Source organism: Oryctolagus cuniculus, chromosome 12, assembly GCF_964237555.1.
Source record: "Oryctolagus cuniculus chromosome 12, mOryCun1.1, whole genome shotgun sequence".
NCBI lineage: Eukaryota > Metazoa > Chordata > Mammalia > Lagomorpha > Leporidae > Oryctolagus > Oryctolagus cuniculus.
In genome coordinates this window covers 112414569-112430983 of record NC_091443.1, presented here as the reverse complement: position 1 = coordinate 112430983, position 16415 = coordinate 112414569, and the positions used below count along the sequence as shown (strand labels likewise).

At 45.6% G+C, this 16415-nt stretch overlaps 1 long non-coding RNA gene across 25 annotated transcripts in view; it reads right to left on the bottom strand.

The window, feature by feature from the left end:
* The window catches only part of LOC103345356 (uncharacterized), a 227216-nt gene extending 211159 nt beyond the window's left edge, over nucleotides 1-16057 (bottom strand). For 14 of the 25 annotated variants that reach the window (XR_011381133.1, XR_011381135.1, XR_011381136.1 and 11 more), the window contains exons 1-3: nucleotides 10011-16057; nucleotides 9368-9519; nucleotides 9196-9260 (exon numbers count right to left, since the gene is read on the bottom strand). This is a non-coding gene — a long non-coding RNA (uncharacterized lncRNA). Of the gene's footprint in view, nucleotides 1-9195; nucleotides 9341-9367; nucleotides 9520-10010 lie in introns of those variants that run through there. The other 11 variants (XR_011381146.1, XR_011381147.1, XR_011381149.1 and 8 more) reach the window with 6 other exon arrangements.
* Between the last annotated feature and the right edge of the window lie 358 nt (nucleotides 16058-16415).

Genomic DNA, 16415 nt, shown 5'->3' with positions numbered 1-16415 from the left:
ATTGATCTTAGAAGTTCTTCCTCAGCCATGGCATTGTCTGTGTATACAAAGGCTGTTGATTTTTGTGCATTGATTTTATACCCTGCTACTTTGCCAAAATCTTCTATGAGTTCCAATAGTCTCTTAGTAGAGTTCTTTGGGTCCCCTAAATAAAGAATCATGTCATCTGCAAAGAGGGATAGTTTGAGTTCTTCCTTCCCAATTTGTATCCCTTTAATTTCTTTTTCTTGCCTAATAGCTCTGGCTAGAACCTCCAGAACTATATTGAATAGCAGTGGTGAGAGTGGACATCCCTGTCTGGTACCAGATCTCAGTGGAAAGGCTTCCAACTTTTCCCCATTCAATAGGATGTTGGCTGTGGGTTTTTCATAGATTGCTTTGATTGTATTGAGGAATGTTCCTTCCAAACCCAGTTTGCTTAGAGTTTTCATCATGAACGGGTGTTGTATTTTATCAAATGCTTTCTCGGTGTCTATTGAGATAATCATATGGTTTTTCTTCTGCAGTCTGTTAATGTGGTGTATCACATTGATTGTCTTGCGCACATTAAACCATCCCTGCATACCAGGGATAAATCCCACTTGCTCTGGGTGGAAGATCTTTCTGATATGATGTTGCATTCTATTGGCAAGAATTTTATTGAGGATTTTTGCATCTATGTTCATCAGGGATATTGGTCTGTAATTCTCTTTCAGTGCTGCATCTTTTTCCAGCTTAGGAATTAAGGTGATGCTGGCTTCATAGAAAGAATTTTGGAGGATCCCCTCTTCTTCGATTGTTCTGAATAGTTTGAGAAGAATTGGAGTTAGTTCTTCTTTAAATGTCTGGTAGAATTCAGCAGTGAATCCATCTGGTCCTGGGCTTTTCTTTGTTGGGAGGGCCTTTATTACTGTTTCAATTTCTGTCTCAGTTATGGGTCTGTTTAGGTTTTCTATGTCTTCCTGGTTCAATTTAGGTAGATTGCATGTGTCCAGGAATCAATCCATTTCTGATAGATTTTCTTGTTTGCTGGCATACAAGTCCTTATAGTAATTTCTGCTGATTCTTTTTATTTCTGTGGTGTCTGTTGTTATGTTTCCTTTTTCATCTCTGATTTTATTGATTTGGGTCTTTTCTCTTCTTTTTTTTGTTAGTTGGGCCAATGGGGTGTCAGTTTTGTTTATTTGTTCAAAAAACCAGCTCCTTGCTTGGCTGATTTTTTGTAATGGTTTTTGTTTTGTTTTTTTTTTTTGCATTCAATCCTGTTGATTTCTTCTCTTATTTTAATTATTTCTCTTCTCCTACTAGATTTGGGTCTGGTTTGCTGCAGTTTTTCTAGATCCTTGAGATGTGTTGAAAGCTCATCTATTTGGTGCCTTTCCAATTTCTTGATGTAGGCACCTATTGATATAAACTTTCCTCTTAACACTGCTTTTGCTGCGACCCATACGTTTTGGTATGTTGTGCTGTTATCCTCATTTACTTCCAGAAAGTTTTTGATTTCTCTTTTGATTTCTTCTATGACCCATTGTTCATTCAGGAGCATGTTGTTCAATCTCCATGTGTTTGCGTATGGTCTAGGGATTCCTGAGTTGTTCATTTCCAACTTCATTCCTTTATGGTCTGAGAAGCTGCATGGTATGATTCTAATTCTTTTGAATTTGCTGAGACTCGCTTTATGGCCTAGTATGTGGTCAATCCTAGAGAAGGTTCCATGTACTGCTGAGAAGAATGTAAAATCTTTAGCTGTAGGATTGAAAGTTCTGTTTATATCTGTTAGATCCATTTGGGCTATAGTGTCATTTAAATCTACTGTATCCTTGTTGAGCTTCTGTCCGGATGATCTGTCTTTTTCTGAGAGTTGAGTATTGAAGTCCCCCAGTACTATTGTATTGGGGTCTATGTCTCCCTTTAAGTCCGTTAACAAATCTTTTAGATAAACCGGTGCCCTGTAGTTAGGTGCATATACATTGATAATTGTTATATCTTCCTGTTGAATTGATCCCTTAATCATTATGTAGTGTCCCTCTTTGTCTCTCTTAACAGTTTTTGTGGTAAAGTTTATGTTGTCTGATATTAAGATGGCTACGCCTGCTCTTTTTTCATTTCTGTTGGCATGGTATATCTTTTTCCAGCCTTTCACTTTCAGTCTGTATGGATCTTTGTTGGAAAGATGTGTTTCTTGTAAGCAGCAAATAGATGGGTTTTGTTCCTTAACCCAATCAGCCAATCGGTGTCTTTTAACTGGACAGTTCAGGCCATTCACGTTCAATGTGACTAATGATAAGTGGTAACTTTGCCCTGCCATTTGCCAAAGATAAGTTCTAATATATGCTTTGAATTCCCTGTGATCTTTTGCTGTGAGCTTTCCTTGCTTGGTTTCCTTCCTTTACATTCTTTCATATTAATGACCGTGTTTCTGTGTTTCTGTGTGTAACACATCTTTAAGCATCTTTTGCAGGGCTGGACGAGTGGTGACAAATTCTTTCAATTTCTGTTTGCTATGAAAAGTCTTTATTTCACCTTCATTCACAAATGATAGCTTTGCAGGATATAATATTCTGGGCTGGCAGTTGTTCTCTCTTAGTACCTGGGCTATATCTCGCCATTCCCTCCTAGCTTGTAGAGTTTCTGATGAGAAGTCAGCTGTGAGTCTGATTGGAGATCCTCTGAGAGTAATCTGACGTTTCTCCTTGCACATTTTAGGATCTTTTCTTTAGGTTTCACTGTGGAGAGTTTAATTACAATGTGTCATGGTGAGGATCTCTTTTGGTCGTGTTTATTAGGGGTTCTGTGAGCTTCCTGTACCCGGATTTCTCTGTCCTTCTCCAAACCTGGGAAATTTTCTGCTAATATCTCACTAAAAAGGCCTTCTAATCCTTTCTCCCTCTCCATGCCTTCAGGAACTCCTAGAACCTGAATGTTGGGTTTTTTTAATAGTACCCCGAAGATTCCCGACAATATGTTTTAGATTTCTAATTTCCTCTTCCTTTCTTTGGTCTGACTGTATCCTTTCCTGTTCTCTGTCTTCTAAGTCCGATATTCTCTCTTCTGCTTCACCCATTCTGTTTGTAAGGCTCTCTATTGTGTTTTTCATTTGATCTATTGAATTCTTCACTTCAGTCACTATCACAGTTTCCTGTTCTACTAGTTGTTTCGTTTCATTTTGATTCCTCCTTAATATTTCATTTTCACGAGAGAGATTTTCTATCTTGTCCATTAAGGATTTCTGTAGTTCAAGAATTTGTTTTTGAGAACTTCTTAATGTTCTTATCAATTTTTTGAGATCTGCTTCTTTCATTTCTTCTATGTCATCATCTTCATAATCTTGAATTGGGGTATCTTTTTCATTTGAGGGCGTCATGGTGACTTCCTTGTTTTTATTACCTCGGTTTTTGCGTTTGTTATTTGGCATATTGGAGATATTGGGTTTCTTCACTGTGGTGCTTTTTCTTGTTATACTATGACTCTAGATTAAGTGGACTATCTGTTTTTGATGGAGCCTTAGGGCTTGTGATGGGTGTGGCCTGAGAGCTCTGTTTGGTGTGCCAAAGTTGACACTCCCAGGTTAGGTGTGGTAAACCTCTCTCTCTCTTTCTTTTTTTTTTTTTTGATTCAAAAGGGAAGTAATTCTGCACAGCTGAACGAAGTTGGAGGTAGTTAGCAGGCAAATAATATACCCACAGGAGCCAGAGATCAGAAGCTCTTTCCCAAGGACCACACAGGGAATCTGTTCTGCCCTCAGAGTGGGCTCAAATTCTCCTTCAGTCTCCCACTGGGTTGCCAAAGTTACGGAATTGTAGTGTCTCCGGAGAGTGCTCACATGAATTCCGTGAGTTCTCTCCCCCACCGTCTCTTTTTTCACAGTCTCAGTTCAGTAGCACCACAAATTTACTAGGTCCTAATCTGTTAATTCGCCCCGCCCAGAGTCAGGTTTTTCTGCTAGGCTCAGGGCCAGTGCAGACCTGAGGTCGCTCTGCTTATGACGTATGTCCAAGATGGCACCTGCTCTTTGTCTTGTTCGCCCTTGAGAGGTGAGCGGAGAGAGAGAAACCCGTGTCCGTACCAGTCACCTTTTTTTTTTCTCTCTCTCTCTTCCAGTTAGCCTGGTGAACTTTTCCCCCCAGGGGTCATTCCCTCTAGTCTCCTCTCTCCGCTTGCCTGCTGGTGTCTCGGGCTATTGAGCTTCGGCTCACCTCGCGTTCCAGCACTGGTGTGTTGAGTCTGCCACTGGTGTCCCGAACTGTGGGCTCCCACGCTCTACACGCAGGTCCGCTGTGAATCACGCATTCCGGAAGAGTTTCTTCTGCTGTTTCCTCCCCTACTCTTCCTTGAACCTGCAGTATCTCCACTTTTATTAAACTATCTCTCCCCGGACTATCATTGTGCTCCCTTCCTATTCCACCATCTTGCCTCCTTCCCGATCAGGTCAGTATTAAACACAAGCTATCTCCAAATGACATTTACCATTTAACACACACACACACACACACACACACAACCATCACACAGTAATTCACACAAATGTTAGTTCTAACTAACATTGAGTTAGTTAGGTCTTAACTTCACTTAACTTCACTCACATATCCTCCATAATAACTGATGCTACATCGAGGGATGATAAGTTAATGTATTAGAGTTCGTACATTTATACACAAAAGCAAAGACCATGTGACAATATTGATGCAAAATCATAGAAAATTCAAGATATCAGTTATAATGAGACAAATAAGACCCATACTGATAGTTATATTCCACAATAGATGCAAAACAACCAAGAATCTGAATGTATCAAATATCAAAATTAAATACACAAAAAGAAAACTGTTTAGAAAATAGAGAAAGTGACAAAAACACAACTACTTTGAAAGAGACACATTTCTGAAGGCTATGACAAGTGAAAAAAATAAAGATGGAAAGGCCTTACACATCAATAAGAAAAGAAAATGCATCAGAAAACGGTCAAAGAATAGGAACTGCCGATGCCGCGGATCACTAGGCTAATCCTCCACCTTGCGGCGCCGGCACACCGGGTTCTAGTCTCGGTCTGGGAGCCGGATTCTTTCCTGGTTGCCCCTCTTCCAGGCCAGCTCTCTGCTGTGGCCAGGGAGTGCAGTGGAGGATGGCCCAAGTCCTTGGGCCCTGCACCCCATGGGAGACCAGGATAAGTATCTGGCTCCTGGCTTCAGATCAGCGCGGTGCGCCGACCACAGCGGCCATTGAAGGGTGAACCAAGGACAAAAGGAAGACCTTTCTCTCTGTCTCTCTCTTTCACTGTCCACTCTGCCTGTCAAAAAAAAAAAATAATAATAGGAACTAACAATTCTGAAAACAAGAAATGAGGTAGCCAACAAGCATGGGAACATGACTACATTCACACTCCCTAGGAATCAAATATAATAAAGCAGTAATCCTTTTTTCTACCAGGTTGACAATTATGTTTTCAAAAACAGGATCCAGAGAGAATGCAACTACTTCATGTAACCATGAAAGGAATACAAATTGGTTTTCAGACATCACATAAAAAGTCTTTATCTCTACCTTTCCACACCTCTTCTCCCAATGTTATTTATAAGGCATAAGGTAGAAATTGCACAGCATTAAATTTGAAATGGCATCAGTTCATGGTGCAAAGGACTTGGGTTTCAGAGGCAGAAGACACAGTTCTTCTCTTCCTTGAAATGGCACCCGAGTAGATCAATTATCCAACTTCCACCTGAAATAATGGCAGCCATACCCACTTCTTACAGCTCCTGTGAGGGCAGCATTATGAAAATCATGGAGGAAAATCACTGCGACAGTCAGTCATACTTGGTAAACATTGGCTACCGGAAATCGGGTTTCTTACAAGAAATTGTTTAGGTAATTTAGGAGCATCTACTGAGTGTCCCAAATGGGACATTTGTATCTGCTCAGATCATTTCACATGAGTTCTAATTTTCAAGTTCAAAGCTTAGAATAAAATATGACTAAAATCCTCCACAAGCATTTTCACTATGACAGACTCTGAAAATGAACTTTAATGACCCCAGTCAGAGAGCTCTCTAAACAATGGTTGAAATATGTCAAGGAATTTAAATTCTTTTTTAAAAAAAAGATTTTTTATTTATTTGAAAGAGAGTTACAGAGAAAGGTAGAGACAGAGAAGTCTTCCATCTACTGGTTCACTCCCTAGATGGCCGCAACGGCTGGAGCTGTGCCGATCTGCAGCCAGGAGCCAGCCAGGAGTTTCTTTTCTGGGTCCATGTCAGTGCAGGGGAGCAAGGACTTGGGCCATCTTCTACTGCTTTTCCAGGCCATAGTAGAGAGCAGGATCAGAACAGGAACAGCCAGCACTAGAACCAGCACCCATATAAGGATGCCAGTGCTTCAGGCCAGGGCTTTAACCCACTGTTCCACAGCACTGGACCGGAATTTACATTCTTAATTCAAGTTAGAAACACACACACACACACACACACACACACACACACAAAGAAAAGGTTTCCAACTTCCTTAACTATAACCCCAACCTGCAGCCCTCTGAACCCTGATGTAATTCCCTGAAATTCCTACTGGCAGATCAGTCTAGGCTCCATCTCTGGCACCCTCCACAAAAAAGCAGAGATCACTTACAAACCTAAGGATCACTAAGTAGGCTCTGTAACTCCACAGCTCCACACCTACTGCATTTACCCTGAAAACACAGGAAAAGCCACTAAATGATCTTTCTGGCCCAGAAGCCAGGTTTCATCTTCCAACCTCCCTGCTACATCCGATGCCACCTTACACACCTGTGCTCGCACAGCAATGTTATACAGACATCTGGATAACTCATACCGCATTAGTGTTTTTTATGTCTAGCACTTTGAAAATTCTAGATCTTTTTTTTAATTACAGAAATTTTAGGACATATCCTAAATTCTACTGTCATCAAAGTAAATACAATAGAATCCAGAAACACTCTGCTTACAATGATTAACTCAACACCAACTCTAATTTAATAATACCCACCCAGGCTCACAAACCCAAGAAACTACACACCCCAAATTATTTGAAGCAAATCCCGTACTTAATATCATTTCATCTGTAAATGTACTCCTAAATATTTCTTGCAAAGACAAAGACCCTTTATAAACATAACCACATTACTAGTGTCACCTTGAATTTCCTTAATAATCCCAAATTATCAAGTATCTAATTAGTATTTACATTTTCTCAATTGTCTCCTAAACTCTTTATAGCTGTATTATCTGGGTCTAAACACAGGCCATCATAGCAATTGGTTAACAATGTTTATAGCCTTAAATTTCTAAATTGCTTGTAATTCCTAGGTTTCTACTCTTTTTTTCTTTTATAAAGTTTATTTCAATGAAAAAAAAGTGATTTTTTTTTACACAGAGTTTCCAACAAATAGAATTTTGTTGACCACAACCCCATGTTCCTCCATCCTCTGGACTTTCTTTAAGAATTTCTATCCTGTTCAGGTTAGGTTCTTTGGCAGGAAATTTGCAATTGGTGCTTCCACCAAGAGGTAAATTACATTTGCCTGCTCTTCCTTTAGATATTTTCACAATCTCTGATGATCATTGTCTTGATTCTACACATTTTCTCACTAGGAGCTGGAAAATCATGATATAATCATTCTACCACCCTGCGTCACTTACCAGCTAGGATAGAATATGTATTATCCTCTTCCAAGCATCATTTTTCATCTATTATTGGGGATAAAATATCTTTTATAAAACAGAAATTTCCCCTTAACAACTATTTGGTTACCTTGATATACAGCACAAACAGAGAAAATATAATGTTCTATCTTTCCCTTTACTTTCCTGATCATAAAGTACATCTGTTCCTGACCATTCCCCAAAAAGAGATAATTTTAATCATTATTATGAACTCATGAATTTAAAGCATTGAGTCAACTGCAGTTCTTCAAACAATTATAATTTAGTAAAGTTAAGATGCCATGTTTCACAGACTATGTCATAAAATATCCATATAACTCACACATCTTAGACAATTGACAATGTGTCTCCTTGAGGTCATGAGCTCAAATACCCAAAGAAAACAATGAAAGAAACATTTTGATATTTCTTCTCTAATCACAGTTGTACAGAGTAAACTGAGATCATTATCATGATTATTTAATGAATGCTTAAATATTCAAATTAAGTAGCCAAGGAAGAAAGGGGTAGAAACATAAAGCAAGATGGATATCTCTAATCTTACACCAGAATAAATTCTATTTGCATAAAAGACTTAAATGTACAACAATGAAATAAAAAATTAGAAGACACTGGAGGGACTGTTTTTGGTCTTCTTGATGTTCAACATTGCAGACTCAAAAGACCAAGATATAAACCTAATTGTTATAAAATAAAAAGCTATAAATTCAATTGTATAACAATATTTCTGCATAGCAAACGTGGATTTAACAATGTCATAGACAAGCAAGAAGTAATATTAATTATCCTGTTAAAATAGCTAATCTCTCTGAAATAACTAAACAGAAAAAAAACAACTCAATAGAAAAATCAAAAGGATAAGATGGTCACAGGAAAAAAAAAAGCATTTGTGTGACAGCAAGTTAAAGTGGCTCCTAAATCCTCAGGAAAAAACGAACAAAACAGGGAAAACACAGCTAAAAGATATGGGAAAGAGTGTGTGTGTGTTTGTGTGTGTGTGCGCGCGCATGCACGCACGCACGTTAAGACCCTGAAAATACAACCTATATGACCAAGACAATAAATCAACTCAACCATAGTGACCTGCATCATTATTAATTTTTTGCCAACTATTTTTAAGTGAAACAAAAGAAATCTCTTTATAAGAATTTATAAAAACAACTTCATGCTTTATTAAACACCAAGTATCCTGTCTTCTGAACCTTTTCATAATTTCTAAAATGAGAATTAAGTCTACCTCCTCCACAATTTCCCTCAGGTCCAAATAAAATGGTCCTAGAAAGAGTTCAGGCAAAGGCTTGACTCTGAAGTCACTGGAAGTCAGATGCAGATCATTCCTATTCTCCTAAAAGGCACACCATCCTGACAACAAATGAGCAAAATGACAAAGGCCCATTTCAATGAACCCAAACAGGTAACAGCACTTGAAAATTGAAATCTCCTCTATGTTTCATGTTTTCTGACTTTTTATTTAGGAATTGAAGGACATGTTGCACTTTTCCCTTCCTCCCTTTCTTCCTCCTCCCGCTCTCCCCACCCCACTTACTCCCTTTTGTGGAGACCCTTGGGGCCTTCTCAACTCCTTGCCATGCAAGTGGCAAAACAGATAAGCTGCAAGAAACAGAAGAGAGAAATTCCAGAGACTTCACAGAGCCCCCTCCTCTTCTGCCAACTGCCTTCTACACCCGCCCCACCACACTGGCAAATTCCCTACTAACCAGAGAAGACCCGAGTCCCAAATCTGAACGGACTGTCCCAACCTCTCTGCCTCCAGTAAAGCAACCTGGCTCTGTGGAGGTCCTCTCCATCTCCTTGTCCTGTCTCTCCTCTCTGGGGCTACAAAAGGCCAGAGCCCAGAGCTCTTCCAGACCTAACAGGAATGGAGAACGGAAATGATTTCACAAACTGTCCACACCCCAACATCTGCCCTAGACAAACAAGCAGACAGGTGTCACCGGCGGCTCCGGGGGTGCCTCCAGGAGAGGGCCAAGCCCTGAAGGGACCCTTCTCAGGTACCCGAGGGCCTCGCAGGTGCGGTCTCCACAGGGAGGACAAGGCCCCGTGAGGTCCCCTAGTGCCCCGGGTCCCACTCCCAGACAGGCCCCGCCTTGCTCTCCCCACCTCAAGGACCACACAGTACCCACTAGGCCATTGGGGGTGGACCGCAGCCCGGGAAGAGGCAGGCCTGGGTTCCGCGCGTGGGTCCCAGAGACCATGGACACAGGGCCACAAGCCCGGCAGCCGATGCCACGGGGAAGAGGACAGTCGGGGATCCCAGAAACGGATGGGAGGTCGGAAGCCCCGGCCGGACGCGCTGAGGGCCGGAGGGCGCAGGCCCCAAGGCGGAAGCTCAAGACTCACCAGGCTGACTGCGCTGACTACAGAGGCAGGCGGACCACGTCCTTCCTGCTCCAGGCTCTTCGGGGCGCTGAGCCCCCCACTCTCGGGGCGCCTCTACCCTGCGGCCCACAGACAACGGACACCAGGGCGAGGCCATGGCGTCTATGCGTGGGCTGCGTTCCGCAGCCAATCGGCCGCCACCGCTGCTGGCTCCGCCAGGCCCGACCAATCGGAGCCCCGGAGGGGCGGGACTTCTTTTTCCTAAGCCGCCTTCAGGGCGTGTGAGTAGGGTCCCCAGGCTGCTGAGCGAGGTGTGAACCCACGAAGACACGCAGGTGAAGACGGACGACAGATCCAGACAGCGAGGACAGAGAGGAGCACGGATGTAACCGTGAACAGTTATAAAGCGCGGTGTAGACATTGCCAGGCCAGACCGATCGCTGGTGTAATGAACGCGGGTGTACTCAACACAGGTCCAGCCTGGGCCTGCGCCCCTTCCTGGACAGGTCCTGCTCAGCACCGGCAGCTGAGCCCCGGGTTCTGCTGCCCAAACCCTGCCCGGCCACGCAGCAGGGAATCCTGCAGGGCCAGCAGGGGCCTCTTAGAGCTCCGCACCAGCTGTGTGGGCCCTTGGGAGGCTGCAGGGATCAGCAGGTTCCCCTTGCTTACTAAAGGCAAGCAGTGGAGGGACCCAGGAAATATAGGGCCTGTGGGGAACTGGGGCACCTGGCTCATGACGTCAGAGAGACTCATGCAAGCACTGGGTCCATAGAAGTGGGGCCATGATCCCAGACTGAAGTTCTGGGATCCCTAAGTTATCCTTGCCAGACAGGCCCAACAAAACACGAGGTCAGCGTATCACGAAAGGGCCCTCTCTGCTTCATCCACAGCTGTGCTGGAGCTGCCTCAGGTGTACTGACATTGCCACTTGTTCATGCTTGTCCAGGCCCCGGCGCCTTTTTCTTTTTCTTTTTTTTAAGGTTTATTTGAAAGAGTTAGAGAGCTGTAGAGCCAGAGTCAGAAAGAGGTCGTTCATCTGCTGGTTCACTCCCAAATGACTGCAGTGGCAGAGCTGAGCGGAACCCAAGCCAGGAGGCAGATGCTTCTGCCAGGTCTCTCACACAGGTGCAGGGCACAAGGACTTGGGCCATCTTCTACTGCTTTCCTAGGCCATGGCAGAGAGCTGGATTGGAAATGGAGCAGCCAGGACTTGAATGAGCATCCATAGGGGATGCAGGCCCTACAGGCCAGGCTTTAACCCGCTGTGCAACAGCGCCAGCCCCAGGCCCATGTTCTGAAACAGGAGTTCACACAGCTTTCCCAGGCAAGTGCCTGAGATGGGGATGTGGATTTATTGGATCGTGAGACTAAGTTTTCTGCAAGAAAATAATTTACTCCTGTAGATTGGTGCCATTCTAAACAAGGATGCACTGACCTCTATTCTCAACCCCACGACAATAATACCAGGGTGGTGCATTTACACAGGCATGGCTGACTGTGATGTGAATCTTCAGAATCACGACTTTCTGTGCAGTCTAGGTTCAGAACAGAACGGGTGGTTGAGTCTCTTGGAGACAACATCAGAACTGTTCCCAAGATGGTTTTGCTTTTCTTTTTAATGTTACTGTTCCTGATGTACAAAAACTGTAGATTTTCACATCTCCCACTCCATTGCAAAAAAATCTACTTGCTGTGGCCCGAAATTGAGATTCAGCACAATAGTCACCAAAACAGGAAGTAGCAAATAGCATTATTAACAAGGGACAGCGTTAAGTGACTTGAGAAACTGTGACTGAGAAAATTCCTTCTTTGCTGGATACCTAATGAATGCAAGGAACTGTTCAGAACCCTTGAGATTCGGAACGGAATGAAAAGGACAAGAGGTGGAGAGGACAGAGATACGAGGTCAAGAAGGAATCACGATCATGGAGACCTACTAGGATGTAACAAAGGTCCAGTCTTTCTCCTTAGCGGCCTGGGAAAGCATATTAAAATTCTGCACTGACCCAGGTGAGAGGCAATGGTGAGCAACCAATGCAGTAGCAGAAGAGAAGGGACTGGATTCTGGATATTGCTGAAACTTTCCCCAGTAAGGATTTCTGATGGGTTGGTAGGAAATGTGAGAAGAGTGCATCAGGACTGGGGGCACTGCTCAGATGGAGTTGTCACCAACTGGAGCTGGAAAACCATGTGTGAAGCAGGTTGTTGGGAGGCAGCAGGGCAGAACAGGAGCTACGGTTTTGACCTGGTTGGCCAGGACATAGGCACAGAAAACTGAGAAAAACGAAAGGAAGTGGGTCATGGCCTGGCCCTCATGGGACATCTTACAGGAGCCACCCCATCTGCTCTGGGAGAGGAGAGTCTGTCAACACCTGTCTCCCTCTTCCTGAGCACTAGGGCTTCTGGAAGCATCACTTGTCTGAGGTTGCTGTGCCAAGGAGGGTAGAGTTGAGATACAGAGGCCCAGCTCCTCCCCACCCCTAACCCCAGCCATACTATGGTGGGCAAGACCCTAGACCTGGCAATGAGCAGGCCACTCCTTGCTACTCTAAACCTACACTCCTGATCACAGAGTTCAACAGCAGGGTCAATAGTGACTGTTTTCACACCACAGGATTTGAGGTTGATCTACTATAAGCAGCTGGTCCTGGGAACACATTCTTTATCTCATTGTTATCACAACCACCCCATGATGCTGGTCTCACTGACCTGACAAATAACTTGCATAGGGATATCTGAAGCTCCCAGAGACCAGGTGAGTTTTCCAAGAGACCAGAGCCAACAAAATTCCAGTTGCTATTCACACCTGACTCCTTACAATGAGAGGCCCAGTGAGTTGCTATTCAAACTTGGCTCATTACCAGAGCAACATAAGACCTGGCCCCATGTGCAAACACCACCCCCCAGAGCCAAAAGCTCCCTGCACTCCTTCGCCTTTGCTGTTCCCCAAGAACTGTGATGCCTCCTATTGCAAGTCCTCCCCACCCCACTGAAGAGCTGTGAGGGCCAATTGCCCAAAGACTCTGGCACACAACTCTCTCCGCCTGCCGTTTCTATTCCCTGAGTAATTAGCCTAGGATGCTTTTTAAATTTTTTATCAGATGTATTTGTTTATTTGAAAGGCAGAGTTCCAGAGAGGCAGAGGCCAAGGAAGAGAGAGAAAGGTCTTCCATCCACTGGTTCACTGCCCGGATGGCTGCAAAGGCCAGAGCTGGGTGGATCCGAAGACAGGAGCCTCGAGCTTCTGGGTCTACCATGTGGGTACAGGGGCTCAAGCTTTTGTGTCATCTTCTACTACTTTCCCAGACCATAGCAGAGAGCCCACTGGGAAGCAGAGCAGCCCAGACTTAAACAGCACCCAGATGGGATGCCAAAACTGCAGGTGGTGGCTTTACCCACTATGCCACAGTGCCACCTCCTGGCCTGAGATGCTTTTACAAACATTGATTTATTTGAAAGTCAGTTTCGGAGACATCTTCCATCTGCTGGATCACATGGGTACATCCTACACTGCATTATGGAGGGCATTAGCAGGGAGTTGGATCAGAAGTGGAGCAGCTGGGACACGAACTGGCACCCATATGGGATGCCAGCACTGCAGTTGCTGGCTTTACCTGCTATGCCACAACACTGACCCCCACGATGCTTTTAACAAACGTTGATGAGTGCAAGCCTGAAAAACATCTTGTTTATTTTCTGAATCAAGCATCAGACAGTCCTAAGCCCAGCAGCTGGTGAGCAGCCTCACTCCACGAATAACAGGGTGGAGGCAACCTGGTCCCATGTGCAGTCCACAGGCACTTAGCTAGTTACATTGCACCCAGAGACTCAAGGTCCGGGAGGGCCTGGGACCATGTTGTCCCAACAGCCAGGGAAACACGTGCCTGCACTGGCCTTGCGGAGAGCCAAGGCCAGTCTGTAGCAAGCTCTGTGAGGCATTGCACCAAGGAGCTGCCTGGCATATGTACGAAGAAGTGAGTCCTTGGCTGTGGCAGACCTTAAACCACAGCGGCACGGTGACAGACATTCATGTACATGATACGTTAGTCACAGCTGGGGTGGTCTGGCAGGGCCTGCAGTTAACCATGCATAGACTGGCAACTGGGAGGGTTCAGCTTATGGTTCTTCCTCTCCTTTGCAGTGCTGCTGATGTGGGACTCTGAGCTCTGACTCCATGTGGAGAGCTGCAGGCTCGTGCCCCTGCCACCTTGTGAGGTGTCCCCTGCTGGTCGCTCTCCCATACAGAAGTGTCCTTCCATGTAGTCCTGCAGATCAACAGCAGCTTGTCCCGGTGAACTCAAGGGAGGTCACGAGGGAACATCCTGGTCACAGGTGGCTCCAGGACAGGTGTGGAGTTAGTGTGGGAAGGTCAGGGTACCCAGGTGCCGAGTCCACTGGCCCTTCACACACCTGTCCAAGGGCCTCACCTGTGAGCTAGGAAGTTGCTGACCATGGGGCCATCGTCCCGCTGTGCCCCTGAGATGGGAAAGCACCTCAGGCCTGCTCCATCCCTACAGGCAGGAGCCCCGTGGAGGAGCAGAGACCGGTTTTATTTTCCAGGCAAGGAGACACAGACCTGGGTCCTCACACCTTCACTGCCCAGAAAGCACCTGGGCTTGGTTCCTCGGCAGGTCGCCAGCACATCAAGTGCTGACCAGTCAACACCTCTGGGCTTCTCACTTCTCAGGTAATTCCAGGCAGAAAGCAGGCCCCAGAGCTGGTCTTCCTCAGCCCTCTGTCCTTAGCCCACTCTCCTCCATGCCCACCCTCCATGAGGAGGGGTGGCTGGGTGATGGAGCACTACACACTGGCCAGGATCCAGGGTCTCTGCCTCCCATGGGCCCTGCCATCCGGGCAGATCTTGGGATCTGGGCCCAAGAGCCTCACAGGCCTCTCAGGCCCATGTGCACTAAAGGAATGACACCCTCTCCCCAGGACAGCAATGTCAAAGAAAAGGCTTGTTTGCCCCATTCCCCACACAGGTTAAAGACCCCTCTGTGCTCTGAGTAGTGCTAGAAAGGAGCAAGGACAGGGACCTGCACACACCTGTAATCCTTCTGGGGTCCGTTCCACCCTTATTAGTGCAGGATCCAGCAGGTGTTTGCATCTGTGCCCCACCCCATTCAGTCCTACTGTGGACCCTGTCACCAGCTCCTTCCTGCACCATGGACACTGCAGCTGAGATGGGGCAGGTGAGCTCCCTGGGGCTTCCCTTGCTGCCTGGGGGTCTCTTAACCAGGGGTCTCACTCTTGGTGCCAGCACAGCATAGCACAGTGCTGGGTCTCAGGAGGCCCCATCGTCACTCTCACAGGGCACCATTCATTTCCTACTGGTAATGCACCTTTGTGGGTGGTGTGTCCTCAGGGCAGGGTGAGGAGCTCAGGTCTCTTTGTCTGCAGTGCCTGATGGTATGGTAGAGCTCAGCCAGAGGCACAGGGGCTGAGGAGCCTTGAAGCTGCCAGTTGCTTCCTAAATCAGCAGATGTCCTGACAGAACCTGAGGCCAAGCTGGGCCACAGGCAGGATCTTCCCAGCTGGGAACATTTGCAATGTGTGCTCTCCCTCCAGCTCACCCACACTGACGTTCCCCAGTTGTGGCCAGGTGGCTGAGGGAATGAGGCAGCAGCCCCTGGGAAGGCTGCACCACAAGCACAGTGGAGAGGAAGTTCATCAAGAAGAACACATTTCCCTGGTGGGCTCTGAACCCTGGAAAATTTAATCTGATATCTTTGCTAAACATGCATTTTAAATGAGAATGGAGGAACATGGCTGTTGCACAGCAGGTTAAACCTCCGCCTACAGTGACAGCATCCCACATGGGTGCTGGTTTGAGACTTGGCTGCTCCACTTCCAACCCAACTTTCTACTATGGCCTGGGAAAGCAGTACAAGATGGCCCCAAGTGTTTGGGCCTCTGCACACATGTGGGAGACTCAGACGAAGCTCCTGGCTCCTGGCTTCAGATTGGTGCAGCTCCGGCCATTGTGGCCATTTGGGGAGTGAACCAGAGGATGGAAGACCTCCCTCCCTCCCTCTCTCTCTCTCTGTAACTCTAGACTTTCAAAGAAATAAATGATTCTTTAAGATAAATGCATGAACAAATGAGAATGGGAATCAGAGACCCTAGGAGGGATTGCTTTAGCTTTTGATGTTTAATACAGCAGAGTCAAAGGCCAATTAAATTACCTTTCCTGCATAGCAAATGCTGTGATAAGAATATATTAGGGGCTGCCATTACTGCATAGCAGGTAAAGCTGCCGCTTGGGATGCCAGCATCATATGTGGGCACATGCTCTGGTCATGGCTGCTCCAATTCTGACCCAGACCTCTGCTCATGAACTGTGAAAAGCAGTAGAAGATGGCCCCAAGTACTTGACCCCGCCACCCACGTGAGAGGCCTAGAAGAAGTTCCCAGCTCCTGGCTTCA